Raw genomic sequence first — 17,042 nt, forward strand, 5'->3', positions numbered from 1 at the left:
AAGGCTTTGGGTTAAGTATTTCAATAAGCTAATTATCCCAAGGTCAAGAAAATCTTTACACTCAAACAAATGCTGTGCCAACGTGACTGAAATCTAATTATGATATGGTTTTGTTTTACAACGGTAGGCAAAAAGTAAATACAATTTATAATATTAAACGAAGGGAAAGACACAGAATAAACAGGACCATTATGATCATTTGTATACTTAGTGATGGAAAATTACTCCAATTTCACTTTCATTAGTAAATGTGACCTCCAAAACAAGATAATATTATACTTTATATTATAATTCTTATCTTTACCATTACCAATCTAGTACACACTTTGGCTTTACTTCTGCCTCTCCACGAAAAACCAAATTTTCTAGCCACCAGGTTGTGGCAGTTCACATTTATGTATTCATTTATTACAAAGTTCAATAAAAGCATCGTTTCCAGAGTCGATGAGTAACTGTAAATAATTGTGATTTAATAATGACCTAAATAAATGTCTCTGATGATCACTGTCACAATTAAGCAGCCTTACACATCTGCAGTTGTTAAATCTTAGGACTGTGGGAATGTTAGCCTTTTATATCACGGCTCAAAGAACTGATGATGACAAACTTTCTTTATTATGTCTCTTTTTGGCAAATAACTTACACTTGAACTACAAGCGTAGAATTACTCATAAAACAAAAATGGCAGTTACTTCAGAATCATCACATGTGCATATAGAAAAGATTGGTGTAAGAAGATCACCGACTATCAGGACAATTCTTAGTCCCGATAGTCTCAGTGCATTCTTACTCAAATCTAATTTCACTTTTGAAAAGCAGTTTTACTTTTAGCACATCTAAACTCAGATGGCTGAATTCAGTGGCTCTGGAGCAAATTTATCCATCTGTATTTCTGTTAATGTTAAACCACAAAAGCAGCTGTAAGATTTAGTTTTCATTACAAACACAGTTTAAATGATAAATTACTAGTGAAATCCTTTAGGCTGAAAAGCTGTGATCATTTCACAAGAGGAGAAAATAAAACACGATAAAAGAAAATCTGCAAAAATAATTCACAGGCTGTTAAATTACATTTGCAGTTACCGGTATGTGACTGAGGTAAATTAGTTTGAGTGAATTTGTTTAATCTTCTCTTTCTGCATTTTAATTCACAGATTTTAAGATGAGTGAGAGAAAATGATTTATTAAAACCATTCTGTACTAAAAAAAAGTGAAAATGGTTGAGACAGTAAAATCTCACTTCAAATACTTGTTTGTGTCACGGCGAGTGAGGTGAGCCGTGTGGAGGAAATGAAGGAGGATCCAAGTGCAGGCAGTCGTGAAGGTGTAAAGGTGGTTTATTGAACATGAAAGTAAATACAAACGGCAAATGGAGCTGGAACTAAACTATACTGGGAAACAACTAAACTACAAAGCACAAACCTGAATGAGAACAAGCAGAGGAGAATGACGATGGACAGCAGGGAGAGCACACGAATGTGACATGGTAGATACACAGATGACGCAGGGTGGAATACACAGACGGACCAGCAACTACAATAACGGAGGACATGACTTAAATACACCCAGAGAAACACAGGGGAATTACACACAGGTGGTGGACACAGCTGGGAATGATCAACAAGACGAGACAGAGGTAAAACTGAACACTCACATGAGACCCAGACCTTCACAATAAAACAGGAAATGAGAACACCACACCAAGACGCAGACCTGACACTGAGAGACAGACAGAATGACACATGGAACCTGAACTAAACTAAACGTGAGATACAACAGAGAACAAATCCTTAAACATGAACCTCAAATAATAAACATCATAATCATCATCATAAACACAACAAGAGAACAAGAAAACAATCCCTGATGCAAACTAAAACCAAAACATAATAACCTCAAACATGGAATAACAAAAACATGAAACTCCACATACTGGGTCCAACGGACCCAGACCCGTGACAGTTTGACCTCTTTCGGGCAATCAAATTAGATCTCTTTGATGGTAAATGGTAAGGCTGCAGAATTGGAAGGTAAGCTAAAAGAGAGATTCTTAGCACATAATTGTACAGATGTGTCTGATTAATGGTTAATGCATTTGAAATTAATTACAAGCAATAAATTAGCGCTCCAACACAAGACAAAGTGAATTGAATCTTTCTCTTTCGTGAAGGATAAATAGAGAGATGAAATATAATGAAGAAAGGATGAAAGTGATCATAAAGAAATACATTTGCATACTAATTAAAACCAACCTAATAATCTCCCCCATAGTCTTCAAAGAAGTGTACTCAATAGAAGTCATTTCCATAACTTACTGAATTATTGTGCCACTGTCCTGCAGCACTGTGCTCGTCTGTCTCAGCTAGGTGAGCTCTTCTTTTGTTTTAAACTTTTTATGCCAACTCTCAATGCTGTTTAGTGGAATTCAAACAAACTCTTAACACAAGGGTTAACTGTCCTTTCAGTGTGTTCACTACAAGACTTTAAAAAACAAACGAGAACATTTAAGACCTGTTATAAACGGCTCTAATGAATTCCTCCCCATGACATTGCAGGTATCATTTAACTGGAAGACATAAAAAAAGCTTGTTAATAAATGATCCATGTTAAAAAAAAAAATCATCTACAGATTTAGGTGTTTCTTTTGCAGCGCGACAAAGTTCACTCCAGTATTACATTTATGAAGCAGGTGCTAACCTACATTCAGTGAGTCACTGTCCTTTAGAGCAGAAGAAACATATGGCGCCCTTTGACAGTTTCCTACACACAACCTGTCGCCTCTTAAAGGCTCCACAGTCAACGGGGAATATTAACCTGTGAGGACCAGGAAGAAAGAACAAAACAAGTTCAAATACCAGTACACACCTGTTCAGAAGTTTTGGGTCACTAAGCAGTTGCTTTTTTATTTATTTATTTTTAAAGGTAAGCACAGTAAATTCTTATAGTTTATAAGTTTGGAACCAAGTTGGCTGTTTCTCTTTAATCTCAAGAGTTTATTTTTTCTTTGTTAAATAGAAATGACCCTTGGAGCTGCAAAAGTGAATTAATAGTTAATGGAATTATTAAGAAATCCTTTATGACTTTTAACTGAATATCTATGTAAACTAAAAAGGTCATTTTAAGTAACTATCACTGCAGCGTTCCTATTACACATTAGCTTATCATCATGTTCCCACAGCTGAATCTGTTAACAAAGACAGCAAAAAAGTAGCTTGCTAAGTGTTAACAGCACCACCCTGTATGGTTTCAATTAGTCTCAAAACTCTGTTTTACTGTAATTTAACCTGCAACCGAGAGCCTGTTGTTGCTACATAGATATGACTACATACATAGATACTCTACATGGTATACCAAGGTTGAAAAAGCACTACAGCTGAACTTGAGCTGTGTTTCTTCTGCTGCCATCTCAGTTAATATATGACTACCTGAATTCCATTAAAATGTGAATTGCTACACTGAGTCTGGAGTAGCAGCACCCAGTTCTCCACCTACCTGCAGGATGTGGTTAGAGTAGATCTCCAGCTTACAGCATATTGTCAAAGCACAACAAAAACTACCCATTTAACTGTGGTATGAAGTTCTTTAGCAAATAACTGCAACTGATAAAAAAGGTACACCAAGACAGCCAGCCTGTCCAAGTCTGTGTGAGGGAAACACTGTATATGCAAGCATGGATTTAGCAAAACTTTCCTCCATTCACATTCAATTCAGTTTTATTTATACAATGCCAAATCACAACAAGTCGCCTCAAGGCGCTTTATATTGTAAGGTAGACCCTACAATGATACATACAGAGGAAAAACTCAACAATCATATGACCCCCTATGAGCAAGCACTTTGGCGACAGTGGGAAGGAAAAACTTCCTTTTAACAGGAAGAAACTCCAGGCTCAGGGAGGGGCGGGGCGGGGCCATCTGCCACGACCGGCTGGGGTGAGAGAAGGAAGACAGGATAAAGACATGCTGTGGAAGACGGCCAGAGATTAATAACAAGTATGATTCAGTGCAGGGAGGTCTATTAACACAGAGTGAGTGAGAAAGGTGACTGAAGAGGAAATACTCAATGCATCACGTTCTTAATTATATTCAAGTCTGCACCTTTGTTCAAACCTGAACCTGGTTTATACTCAGCTGATCAGCGCTTCAACTGTATCTAAGGGCTTCACTGTATCCAAGTCAGTGCAGCCTTCTGAGGAAAAGTGTTGCACATCTGTGTGTGCACAGCTTATGTCCTTTATAAGATGGCCTCTTTTTCTTTATACAGCCACATGGAACTAAATGTAGATGTATTATCATACAAAAACTTTCACTAGTTGAGATTAAATAAATCCTTCTGTTAATTTTCCGGCCTTCTCCCTCATCTGCAGTCATGAGGACAGCCAGTGGGCTTCTTCATCCCAGTGGGGTAAACCTCTCAGAAGCAATATGTAATTAAACTCTGAGAGCATATTCTTTAATCCTAAAGGCTATTATGGATTTATGGTCAGTGCATTGTCTGAGCTCCACAATGGCTTTTCCTCTCTGCACCATATATGCTCTTAAATGGGTAGATAAAGATTTTGTAACCCTTTTAAATCCAGCTTCCTCGTGGACTAATACGTCAGCCTTTGTGTTTGGCCTGGGATGGATAGAAAAGCTCAAAAAGGATAGAGAAATCTGTAATTATAATGCATCAGCCATCATCAATGACATATTTCTGAATCCTTTTCCAGTCACATTAGTAATGAGCAGAGCTGTACATGTGGAATTGTAATTACGTTGTATTCATTTTTAGCTCTCAGGGATTAAAGTATCGACTATGTTTAATTGCAAGTGTTCTATATTTTAGAACAGTGGAGCCCTGATTAAGAGTGACCCATCCCCACCGCAGGACGCTTTGAAATGCCGTGAATACTTAACTTAATTGCTACTTTCATTTGCAATATTTTGACTCAATCTCCTTTCTCTGGCTCTGCGGGGAACTGCTGATGTAACATTTCCCCCATCTGCGAACAAGCATTGCTGGAACAGGGATTTTTCTCAGCTTCCTTTATTCCTTTACGTTACTTGTCCAAGTCAGAAGCACCATAAAAGTTCTTTGTTTTCATCAGGCTTTTGATTTTAAATATGTACCATGTGATTATGTTTTGGATAGTTGATCGTTCATCAGTATAAGTTTAAGTCTTTATTGATTCCATTTAATCATTTTCAATGTTTAATGCCCAAGTAGTGGCTTTTCAAAGATGCAGTCCTCTTGGGGAAAATAGGAAACCATGTCCTCATATCCAAATACACAAGAATGAACTTCATGCAAATCAAATATATCAACAAACACTATCACCGAAAGTGTTTGAATTCTAGGCTGAAAACCAAGGAGGAAAAGAAAAACTGTAAAGCCAGAATCTATTTAACCTGAGGCTTGTATGCAAAAGATGGAAATAGTCTCAGAGTCTAAAAGGTGAAGTCAATGTGGAAGAAGCTTAGACCTGCATCCTATCAAACAGGTAACGAAGGTGTTGAACCTGTTTGTTTTTTTTTGGGTTTTTTTTTTGGGGGGGGGGGGGGGGGGGGGTTTAACAAGATTTTCAGAAAACTTGACCTCTGACCTTGAGGTCGAGGTCACCACAATTCAAATGAGTCTCAGATTTTCAGTAGCGGCACCTATGGTATCAATTTGAAATTCATTGGTTACTTCCAAGATTTTAAGAAAATATGACCTCTGACTGTGACTTTGAGACTCTGAGATATTTACTAGATGCACCTAAGATACGCTGCATTTTTGCATTTCACCACAATAACAACAGCAAACCTTGATTTCTTGGATTTCTTGGATTTCTCTTGTTTGTAAAAGTCACAACCTGCTAGAACCCTCTCCAGAAAAGCCACTTACATATTCCAAGGATTTACAGTGGGGCAAAAAAGTATTTAGTCAGCCACCGATTGTGCAAATTCCCCCACTTAAAATGATGGCAGAGGTCAGTAATTTGCACCAGAGGTACACTTCAACTGTGAGAGACAGAATGTGAAAAAAAAATCCATGAATTCACATGGTAGGATTTGTAAAGAATTTATTTGTAAATTAGGGTGGAAAATAAGTATTTGGTCACCTCAAACAAGGAAAATCTCTGGCTCTCACAGACCTGTAACGTCTTCTGTAAGAAGCTTTTCTGTCCCCCACTCGTTACCTGTATGAATGGCACCTGTTCGAACTCATCATCTGTATAAAAGACACCTGTCCACAGCCTCAAACAGTCAGACTCCAAACTCCGCCATGGCCAAGACCAAAGAGCTTTCGAAGGACACCAGGAAAAGTATTGTAGACCTGCACCAGACTGGGAAGAGTGAATCTACAATAGGCAAGCAGCTTGGTGTGAAAAAATCAACTGTGGGAGCAATCATCAGAAAATGGAAAATATACAAGACCACTGATAATCTCCCTCGATCTGGGGCTCCACGCAAGATCGCATCCTGTGGGGTCAAAATGATCATGAGAACGGTGAGCAAAGATCCCAGAACCACACGGGGGGACCTGGTGAATGACCTGCAGAGAGCAGGGACCAAAGTAACAAAGGTCACCATCAGTAACACACTACAACGGCAGGGAATCAAATCCCGCAGTGCCAGACGTGTTCCGCTGCTGAAGCCAGTGCATGTCCAGGCCCGTCTGAAGTTTGCCAGAGAGCACATGGATGATACAGCAGAGGATTGGGAGAATGTCATGTGGTCAGATGAAACCAAAGTAGAACTTTTTGGTATAAACTCAACTCGTCGTGTTTGGAGGAAGAAGAATACTGAGTTGCATCCCAAGAACACCATACCTACTGTGAAGCATGGGGGTGGAAACATCATGCTATGGGGCTGTTTTTCTGCCAAGGGGACAGGACGACTGATCCGTGTTAAGGACAGAATGAATGGGGCCATGTATCGTGAGATTTTGAGCCAAAACCTCCTTCCATCAGTGAGAACTTTGAAGATGAAACGAGGCTGGGTCTTCCAACATGACAATGATCCAAAACACACCGCCCGGGCAACAAAGGAGTGGCTCCGTAAGAAGCATTTGAAAGTCCTGGAGTGGCCTAGCCAGTCTCCAGACCTCAACCCCATAGAAAATCTGTGGCGGGAGTTGAAAGTCCGTGTTGCTCGGCGACAGCCCCAAAACATCACTGCTCTCGAGAAGATCTGCATGGAGGAATGGGCCAAAATACCAGCTACTGTGTGTGCAAACCTGGTAAAGACCTATAGTAGACGTTTGACCTCTGTTATTGCCAACAAAGGTTATGTTACAAAGTATTGAGTTGTATTTTTGTTATTGACCAAATACTTATTTTCCACCCTGATTTACGAATAAATTCTTTACAAATCCTACCATGTGGATTCATGGATTTTTTTTTCACATTCTGTCTCTCACAGTTGAAGTGTACCTCTGGTGCAAATTACTGACCTCTGTCATCATTTTAGGTGGGGGAACTTGCACAATCGGTGGCTGACTAAATACTTTTTTGCCCCACTGTATATTTACAAGAACTAGTTCTTTTGAAAGCAGATCGAGAATTACAAGCGACCAAAAAGACATTATAATTGTAAATTGGACATAAGAAACAATACCAGCTGTGATCACACCCTTTACGTGCCATAAACAAATAAAGACATTTTCATCTTTTCCAATCAGCTGTTGGATCACTGCGTCCTTTTCTGTCACACACACACAACTGAAAATGATCAGGTCTTGGTGTCTCAATGATAATGTATTCTCTCTTATTTGACTTTTTAATGGGCTTTCACCTAATTATCATCACATGGTTCCAAAGATGTGTGCTGGGGAGCAAACTGAGGAGTCTGGGAACAAAAGGAGGTCAGATCTGGAAGTGTTGGCACATGGCCTGATCCGCTCCGGTACCCCCCTCTCCCTGTTTTTGTGCAGTGATAAATTTTCCCCTTGAAGATGATGTCAATATGTTGATGTGCCTTCCTTTATTAAGATACCATCCAACTGATAACAAGTCCTGCTGTGTATTACCAACATAAATAATTAGAACAGAGACCAAGGAACGGCAGGTGGCTTTTGGCACAAAGAAATAATCATACTTGATGTGGAAAATAAAGTAAAAGGACCCATCTGTTCACGGCAGGGGGAGGCGAAAAAACACGTTAACATATTGTCAGTAACATTATGAAATACACAGTTAATAATTTTGTCATGGCACATGGCTCTGGACACTTGTTTTAAATAATCTAACAGAAGTGAGCCAGGCCCTGCTTCGATGCTTCAAATTAACCGCAGATTTGCACGCTCATGACTACCGGCCATTTTGTCACACGCTCTGCCAATTATTTACTCAAAGGGCTGATGAAGAAGGAGGCTGAAAAATATGTAACGGAGAAATTACAACATGTGGTACAGTATCTGACCAGATAACTGTCTGTCCAATACTTTGATTCAGAGTAGTGCACATAGGGGGAGATTTTAGGCAATTATTTGTGTTGTGAGCAAATTTGTGCCATTGAAAAATTTACAGTATGCGCCTAGGCTCAGCTGCCTTTTTGAATATATTAGAAAGCCAAAATTACCGCAATAAAGAGGTTGTCTATGATGGCCACTTGAGCCAATCAAAGTTCAAGAGGGCTCTTGTCAAGGGCTCTTTGACTGCTATGAGAAATCCGTGGCATATTTAGGCCACCTCAGGTGCCTGCATTGATATAATCTCCTCTTACTCCATTGTGTACCAACAGGTTCATCAGTGAGGGCTGTTCTACAAATCAAATTTATTTACTTGCTTGATTGAGATGATCAGTTTAATGTTTACCGGTGTGTGGAATCATCTTTGGTATATAAATGAGATGATTAAGGCTGCAGGGCTTCCCTGCTCAGGGATCTAACAGACGCCTCAGAACACAGCACTGACTGAACTTCAGTGCACATTTCCTGCTTATTTACTGCTGTTTTCTCACAGCTTTTTCTGCATGACTCTGGAAAAAAGGAGAAGTAATTTTAATCAAAAAAAATTAAATTTAAAAACACTGTAGCCTGCAGCCAAACCACTGATTATTATCTTAGAAGATCACAGGTACCATGTAGGCTGTAAACAGATAATCCACTCCTCAAGGTTCATGTAAACATTTTTGAATTATAGGTAATTTATTGATAATGTAAAAAAGTGAAATATCATTAAATAAATAACATGCTATAGCCACTATCCAAAACAGCAGAAGTTCAGTTCATAGTTTTCAGTTAAAGCTGTTGCATGTTGATTTTAGTGACTCACTTAATAAAAAAGTAATCTGTTCTCTACAACAGTGGCTGATTTCTATAATCATATTGATATATTACAGGTGCATGACTTTGAACAACTATAACCAGGTGACAGTAGAAACGTACATGTTTTAATGTCTTATAATGTTGAAGTAAACAAGGCCCCTCTGTTTGTAGCCTTCACGGGCCGCTCAACGCAACATCTCATTAGCATTTCTGGTTACGTTTAGGAACCTTTTAAACTCTCCCAGCTGTATGCAATGAAGATCATTTCTATTTTATGTTTCTAAAATCTAAAATATAGCTTTAAAACCAATGAAATTGATTTTTACTGAGAAAATAAAAGTCTAATGACCACTGAGGAGCGTGAAGGTCAATACACATAGCAGGGTAGTGTTTCCCATACATAGACTTAACCTGGGTAGGCTAACATGCTGAGATCTGTTTTTGGTGCAGTTTAGCATTTGATTCCTTCTTTAACAATAATGACACACATGTTGCTACAGTCCAACACCACGCAGTATAAAGTGCTTTAAGACCTCTACAGTATCTTCATCTTTCTCACAAACATTATCAGTTTCAACCTTAACCTATTACTTCAATCCTCCTAAAACTAAACACCCATTTCAAGCCTCTTTCCGATCTTGTTTCAATTAAGAGTAACACGCTCAGCGAAGATGCCGAGGTGCAACAGCAGCAACAGAGGGGGGGAAATGCTAGCACGTCTTCTCTAAAATGGCTGCTCCTGTATCCCTTGCAGGGAAACATTATTCCTAATAAAAGTTCCTTGGAGAGTTCTTTGAACCTGAAAAGAAACACTGCCTATACCCAGGAGCAAAGAAGGCCATTACAGCTTGTAGTGGAAGATTTAATAGGTGTCATAATTTATCATGTAAACCGAAAAGTGTTTCTTAATTAAGTGCGAGCGTTAATGAATTTTTTAATTTGATCCCTGTAAGTACTTTGCCATGCTAATTGCAATATTCCACACATTAGTTATCGGCTATTGCCCTTGGCTATTTGCTGTCGTGAGGGAAGGATCCTCTTTTCCCTTCAGCTTAAGTTCATTAACTGAGTCTAAGCAAAAACTACGGGCACTATGAGTATGTGGAATATTTGGGTCTTATGTTCTGATAAATATAAAGATTTTATTGCAAAGTTGTTTTCATGATGGCCACACTGACAGTGATTTAAATGTCTTTTGCTCTGAAAAACAACGATCAGTTGTACTTGTTAGACATTTGGGCATCTGCTTGCTCCTAACGCCACATCCCTGTACCTCAGAGATTGCACATGAGAGTAATCATTGAGTGAGCTATTTAAAATGACTAATGTAAGCCAGGCTCAGTCTTGATGACTGCCTTTGTATCCAAAGTCTTGCTATCACTGGTGGCAGGCTCATATTGTTCAGCGCAATTAATCTGTTTGAGAAACATAATAATGAAGTTGCCAACTGGTGCCTGCACTAGTATTTTATTAATCAACTGCAATTAGGCTGTGTCGCTATGTCCTTAGGATGACTTTTCATTCACTTGCAGAAAAAAGCAGTACGCCAGCCCAACAGTGCACTCAGTGAGAAATACCGTTCGCCGCTACAGAGATCACAGATGGGCTCAGACAGACATAAAGCAATAACAATGTGGGGAAATTACTGTCAGCCGCTATGCAAATGCTAGTGAGTTTTGGCTCTGGGTATTAAATTTGTCTACTTTATAAGTGATTTCAGAAAGAACCAAAGCCATTTTAGAGTTGCTGAATTTTAGTAAGGATCGGCACCGTCACTTACGGATGATACAACTGTATAATCCACACTGGTTACAAACAGAGACAGGCTACTGTAAACTTCCTTTGCTGGGAGGAAAAATGGCAACACAGCTGATGATGTTTCTGATTTTTTACATACCCGAGGGTCTGTTCAAGCACCGTGTCAATAGTTAACCTAGACCTGCTCAGAAAGTACTTAAAACCACAGTAGTTTACAACGTTTTGACATTGCAATGTTTAATGAATACTTGGAAACGACAATGTTTAGACAAGTGAAATTCAAGGTGGTACTCTGTTCACGGCCATCAAGTCAAACCATCAACCAATCTCCATTTAAAAGAAAATAATATTTAACACAATCGGTGTTAAATAAGTGAGTGAAATATAAAGTATACAGCAAACATGCCCAACATGGAAAAAAAAAAAAATCTGCTTTCTGTGTTTTTCCTCTGATAAAAATTTAAACTATCTACCGTTTGTCAATTAAATATGGCAAACAGTACATAAATGTGGTTGATAGAAAGCTGTTTTCCACCACAGAACTAGACAACTAGTTCATGATGTCTTTACAGCATTTTCAGGGGAAGAAATCTTGAAAATTGTACTTCTGACTGACCTCAGATAGGGCATGGATTGGTATTGATTTGTTACACTCAATTCTCTATTTGCTTTGTTTCAGCTACATTTAGATTGAAGCACTAATATAAATGTTTAAACACAGAGTGTCTTGCCTAAAAATCTCTGTACTTCGGCTGTTTGTGAGTCCGCTCGTGTATGTTTCCTGTCATCATTTTAAAAACCTCAAATTATAAGCACCCATTTACATCTTTTCTCCTCTGTTCTTCTTTTCTCTTTGTTTTCTGTCTCTACTATCCAAATTCATTCATACAGTCACTTTTTTACTATCTTCCCTCCCTTTAAAAACATGGAACTACAAGGAGTGGCTGTGGGGTGAATGTGTGTGAATATTAGATTAGCACTTCAGTAGGAAAAAGCATAGAAAAAAGTGCTTGTGTGAATGGTTGAATGAGGCATGTTGTATAAAGGACCATGAGTGCTCAGGCAGAGTAGAAAAGTGTTATATAAGAACCATTTACAACAAGCTGCATTCTGCTTAAACTATCAGGAAAAAGGAAGCTGACAAGCTGAACTGTTAATGGGGACGGTTATCCACTTCCAGCAAAGCATTTCAAGCAAAAATACCATTCAATTTTCAGAGGGAACCATTCAAATATTCTTTAAGGATCACGTCCAACCCCAAACTGCTCTCCAATGACTGCACAGCTGCAGTCAACTTGCTAGTTTTGCACTGGAACTAATTTTCACTTATTTCTGACTACCACACAACACAGTTTGAACTTGTTTTTATCTCTGCATGTTGCTTCTGTTCTTACAGGATCATATCATCATATTTCACCTCACACACTTTGTTGTTCTCATGCCTGGTAGTGTGTTGCTGTGTACTGGCTCCTGCCAAACGTATTGGTAGTATGACTTAATTAATATACTGCGTGCACGTGTGCGTGCATATATAAACATGCATAAAAGTGTAAGAGGTTCCCTTTCAAACAGAACAATCAAAAAACAACTTTGATCAAACTGTGTGTGTTAGTTTTTCAAACTTAACTAATGCATGAATTTATTCAATTCATACCACACACTGAATCAGAGCTTCAGCTGATTATTCTAAGATATAATATCCTGCACAATGCTGCAGCGGGTTTCTCCTCCCTTCACCCCGTGGCAGTATAGTCACGGTTAAGATGGATTTGCTAAGCCCTTTAATTTAGCCAAAGCCAAAGGAACACAAGGCCATTAACACAAATTTTATCCTCAAACCCCGCCCCTTCGTGTCATGACATTCAAGTTTAATGGAAAACTCAGGAAAGGCAAACGCCTCCCCATAAATGTTTCATGAAGTAATTCCACCCATATGAAGAAACTCAGAAAAAAATCTGTTGACATTATCCTGACAATGTTGCCGGAGCATCTGCAGAGGAAATGTATTTAATATTCACAGGGCTTCTTACACTCTGACATTAGCCGAAGAAGATAATCCCTCAAAGATTAAATTAAATGTGGGCTGAAGTGTTTAGTGCTGCTATTGTTTTCATTAGTACAAAAAAAAAAAGGGAATTGTACTCAGTGTGTATGGTATTAAATCGTGCATCTGGGTGAGCACTTGACATCCACACTCCCCCGCTCCTCTGATAAAACATAATATCATTCTGTGTCCATAATCTCCAAGCAGCAGGTTAGCATTAGAGTTTTTAACTACACTTAGCGGTTACTAAATATGCATTTCTGGTATTAAAATAAATCTTCTGTTGAGATAAGAGCAGAAGGTGCACTGCACTCCTCTGCTGATTCGGGACATTTGCTCATCTTCACTTCATAGAGGTGAAAAGGGCCTGATGGTGGATTGTATGGATGATAATGTGGAACATTTTGGTATTTATTAAAGTAATCTGATGTTCTCTGTTCCAAGAGCTTTTTGGGGAAATGTCAACAGGTTGAAAGAAAGCAACATCTGTGAATGTTGATTAATTATGGTTTGACAGATGTTGCTAAATGTCTGCGTACTCCGGGATTTGAACGAACAGTCGAAGGTTTTTCTAAATCTTGTTACCAGCAAGTTTTAAAATAGATGTCATACAGCCTTGGGTTTGTTGTTGTTGTTGTTGTTGTTTTTAATCCATGTATACATAATAAATACAACTATTAACTCACAATTGTTTAAATTTTTAAATTATAAATTGACCTAATAGAATTAATAAGTGACATTATATCACATCTCACAGTAGGATATCTCAACAATACAATAATAACAATAAAGTCATAATAATGAATTAAATTGTGGAAGAAAATAACTAATGAATAAGCACAATTTTATTTTGCTTTTCATTAGGGATGGATGGGAATTGATAAGAATTTAGCAAATTCGATTTCATTATATAATATTATTGGTAAGCTATCACTTTGGGTCTCATCCTCACTGGGGTCTCATTGGCTCTGCTTTGAGGGTTCACCAAACAGGGGTCACAAACACAAAAAACAAAACTGTTTCTTACCCAAGATGATTGGAAATCCTAAGATCCATCAGTATGTCTGCAGGGAAATAAAAATCTCCACATTACAGTCTCCTTCACATACATGTGGGCTTCGCTTTTGATCACTAATATAATAAAGTAATTTAATCAGTGAAATGATGTGAGGGGGAAAAAAACAAGGTCTCCAAAAAGTGGGCATCTCTTCCTCGGAGCACTGCAGACGTGCTGATGTGATTTGTGCTTGTGCTTCAGTAAGAAACGTAGTTACATTTGTGGTGTGATGTGCATGTAGTGAGCTGTTATGTTGTAAACTGTCTGAATTTGCTTGTATAAAATAGCACTGATCCTGTCGCTCGGTACACTCGGCCAGAGGAGGAAAAATATGTTTCTGTCAGTCTGAACAACCTTACTGCTAAAGAGACAGACAGCGAAAGCAGACAGTATATACTCGGTTTTAACATCCCCTTGGTGTCATTTTTTCATAATCGATTCTGTCACTAGTTAGACTTACATTAGTTTATGTTAGCTATTAGCCGCAACCAACCAACCAACCATATGAAGTCACGTTCCGTACTGACTGAAGGTGGTGCTAAACATTTTTTAAACTTTAACTTTAAGGACTTATTTCTTAAGTCCAGCTTCACAGACAGAGTTACATCTATGTCAGTTTTTGAGAGCAGGACTCAATGGTGTAAATTAGCGTTTATATGTGTAGTGTTTCATGTCCTCTTTTAAAGTAATGCAGTGGAAGTAATCAGTTACTCCAAAGAGAACAGTTTACCAAAGTAATTTATTATACTCCATGTTACATTTGTCTGTAAAATGGCCTGAAACCCAGTGTCTCATAATTACAGTTTAACAATATAAACCTCAGGCTACAGGCCCACACACCAACACAAATCCCTACCCAATCAGGGTGTGCATGATCTTTCTCTTAGTATTTAGGCATGAACACAAAGCTGATGGCACACAGCAAAAATGAAAATCAACACAAAGACACTTTGAAGCTATCACTACAGTGATTCTACTGTAGAAGCATCAGCGGATAGAAATGGAGGCTGCAGCCTGACTGTTCATCACTGCCTTTGTTACCTGTTGAAGTTCAGGGTCTGGCTTCTGGGCTCGGCATTCACACAGCTTTAACCAAGTATTTTGATGTTATTTGGCATTAATGTTTTTGATTTTGTGCAAATAAATACAAAATCCATAAAATAAATGCCATATTTCCTTTTTTTTTTCTGGACAGCTTTCTTGTCAAATCTGACACTTGTATATTGGTGTTGAGTTTGGCAAACTGGACATTGTACAAATTATAATGCAACCCCTGGGGTGACATGTTTCAGCAAAATACCTTGAGATTAAAGGTTTACCTTCAGCCAGCCGACTCTTGGTAATCCAGTGAAGGTCCATCCCCTTCACCACGGTTGGCCCCTGCCAATTTAGGACCCCTGACACGCAGGGTTGCCCCCTCTGTCAGCCTGGTGTGGCTGATCAAGCTGTTCCAACAACTGGAAGACATCACAAGTTAAACACTCATTATTTTAATTTGATGCTAATCATGTGTTAATGAGACTAATCCTTGCAATGATTCAGGTAATTTGCTTAATGGCTGCCTAGAGTCCAGATTACAGCAATCAGTCACGTTTGATAAGACGTCTGTTGCGGGGCAGGGGGGAAAACTCGGTGGAGGAGTAGAGGACAGGGAACAGGTGAAGGCCAGCAGGCCTCCAGGAGAGTGGAGACATGCTAGTTCATCGGCCCTCTCACCTTTGAGCCATTAATGTCTTGGCGCTGCATCGAGGGGAGAGCTTTTTTGATATTTCCCCTCAATCATCACTCCACACACTATTTCTACACTGTTTCCACCACGATGGATGCTGAACATATTGTGAAGGAGCATCCTCATCAAGAACAGTGGCACAAGTTGTCAAATGAAATGTAAATGAAAGTGCTCATTCGTCAGATCGTGTATTATTTAGGCCATACCTGGGATAATTTAAAGGCTTGCACCATCATGAAAATGCTCATTGTTTTAATGTTTTTAATTTCCATATCTTCTATATTGTACGTTTTATCATATTTGCAGTTTTGTAACACAATATAGAAAAATGCTCAAAGGTTAACTTGTTTTGTTTACATGTTATTTTCTCAGCTAATTTCTCTGGTAAAAGTATTGTCTCAATGATTAGTAGGAGTTATATTTAAAACTTTCATCAAATATGTTCTTTTAGGATTCAGTGAGTCAAACGAGTCATTTTTAAGTTGTACTTCACAACTTATATTTGAATGACCATGTATCCTATGTATCAAGTCTTGCAGTTGACAGAGCCTTCCTGGCTGCCATGCAGTAACACCTGTACATTTAACTAGCTAGTGTGAATCTCAGCTAAGCTATCAACAAGCAAGCTCAGGCTAGCTAAGCTAAGCTAACTAAACAAGCTAACTACATAAATGTAACGTATTTTCCACTCAGCAGTCACTATGCTAACTTTACTGAACTATTTTTGGTACGTCTTACCTGTCGACATTTTTTCTCTCTGGACACAGTTCAGACTAAGCCAGGTTGTCAAACTTGAGCTTCCAGAAAATTATAAGCTAGCTAAGGGGTGGGGCAAGCTGACTTCAAATTCACTGGAATGCAAAAAACTCATTGTTTTCAGTGTTGCCAACTCCTCAGTAAGGAAAATCGCTATTGGTTGTCCTAAAAGTCGCTAGAAGTCGCTAAATGACGTCATCGCCTAATTTGCATAATTGATCATGCTAATCTAATTGTAACCTATGTTGTTGGAGAGAGAAATAACATCGTGGAAGAGACATAAAGTGAGTAAAAAACGTCCTAAATGCATTTAGAGTCTATTTAGAACTACAAATTAAATTTCTTTTAGCAATTATTGTTTTTTTTAATGTCACAATTCCAACCCTGCTCCTTTACCCGGGCTTGGACCGGCAAGTGACCCGAAATAGGCACTTTGGTGGAGTTACTTTGTGTGTGTGTGTGTG

At 38.6% G+C, this 17,042-nt stretch overlaps 1 long non-coding RNA gene across 3 annotated transcripts in view; it reads right to left on the minus strand.

Annotated features, from left to right (window-relative positions):
* The window catches only part of LOC147318024 (uncharacterized), a 74,072-nt gene extending 57,376 nt beyond the window's left edge, over nucleotides 1–16,696 (minus strand). For 2 of the 3 annotated variants that reach the window (XR_015131920.1, XR_015131921.1), the window contains exons 1-2: nucleotides 16,561–16,696; nucleotides 15,413–15,550 (exon numbers count right to left, since the gene is read on the minus strand). This is a non-coding gene — a long non-coding RNA (uncharacterized LOC147318024). Of the gene's footprint in view, nucleotides 1–14,063; nucleotides 14,101–15,412; nucleotides 15,551–16,560 lie in introns of all 3 variants that reach the window. The other variant, XR_015131919.1, reaches the window with a different exon arrangement.
* Between the last annotated feature and the right edge of the window lie 346 nt (nucleotides 16,697–17,042).

This window comes from Aulonocara sp. 'chitande type north' Nkhata Bay, linkage group LG12 (genome assembly GCF_057382095.1).
Source record: "Aulonocara sp. 'chitande type north' Nkhata Bay isolate Kocher_YH1m ecotype deep benthic linkage group LG12, A_spYH_male_GT1.1, whole genome shotgun sequence".
Taxonomy (NCBI): Eukaryota; Metazoa; Chordata; class Actinopteri; order Cichliformes; family Cichlidae; genus Aulonocara; species Aulonocara sp. 'chitande type north' Nkhata Bay.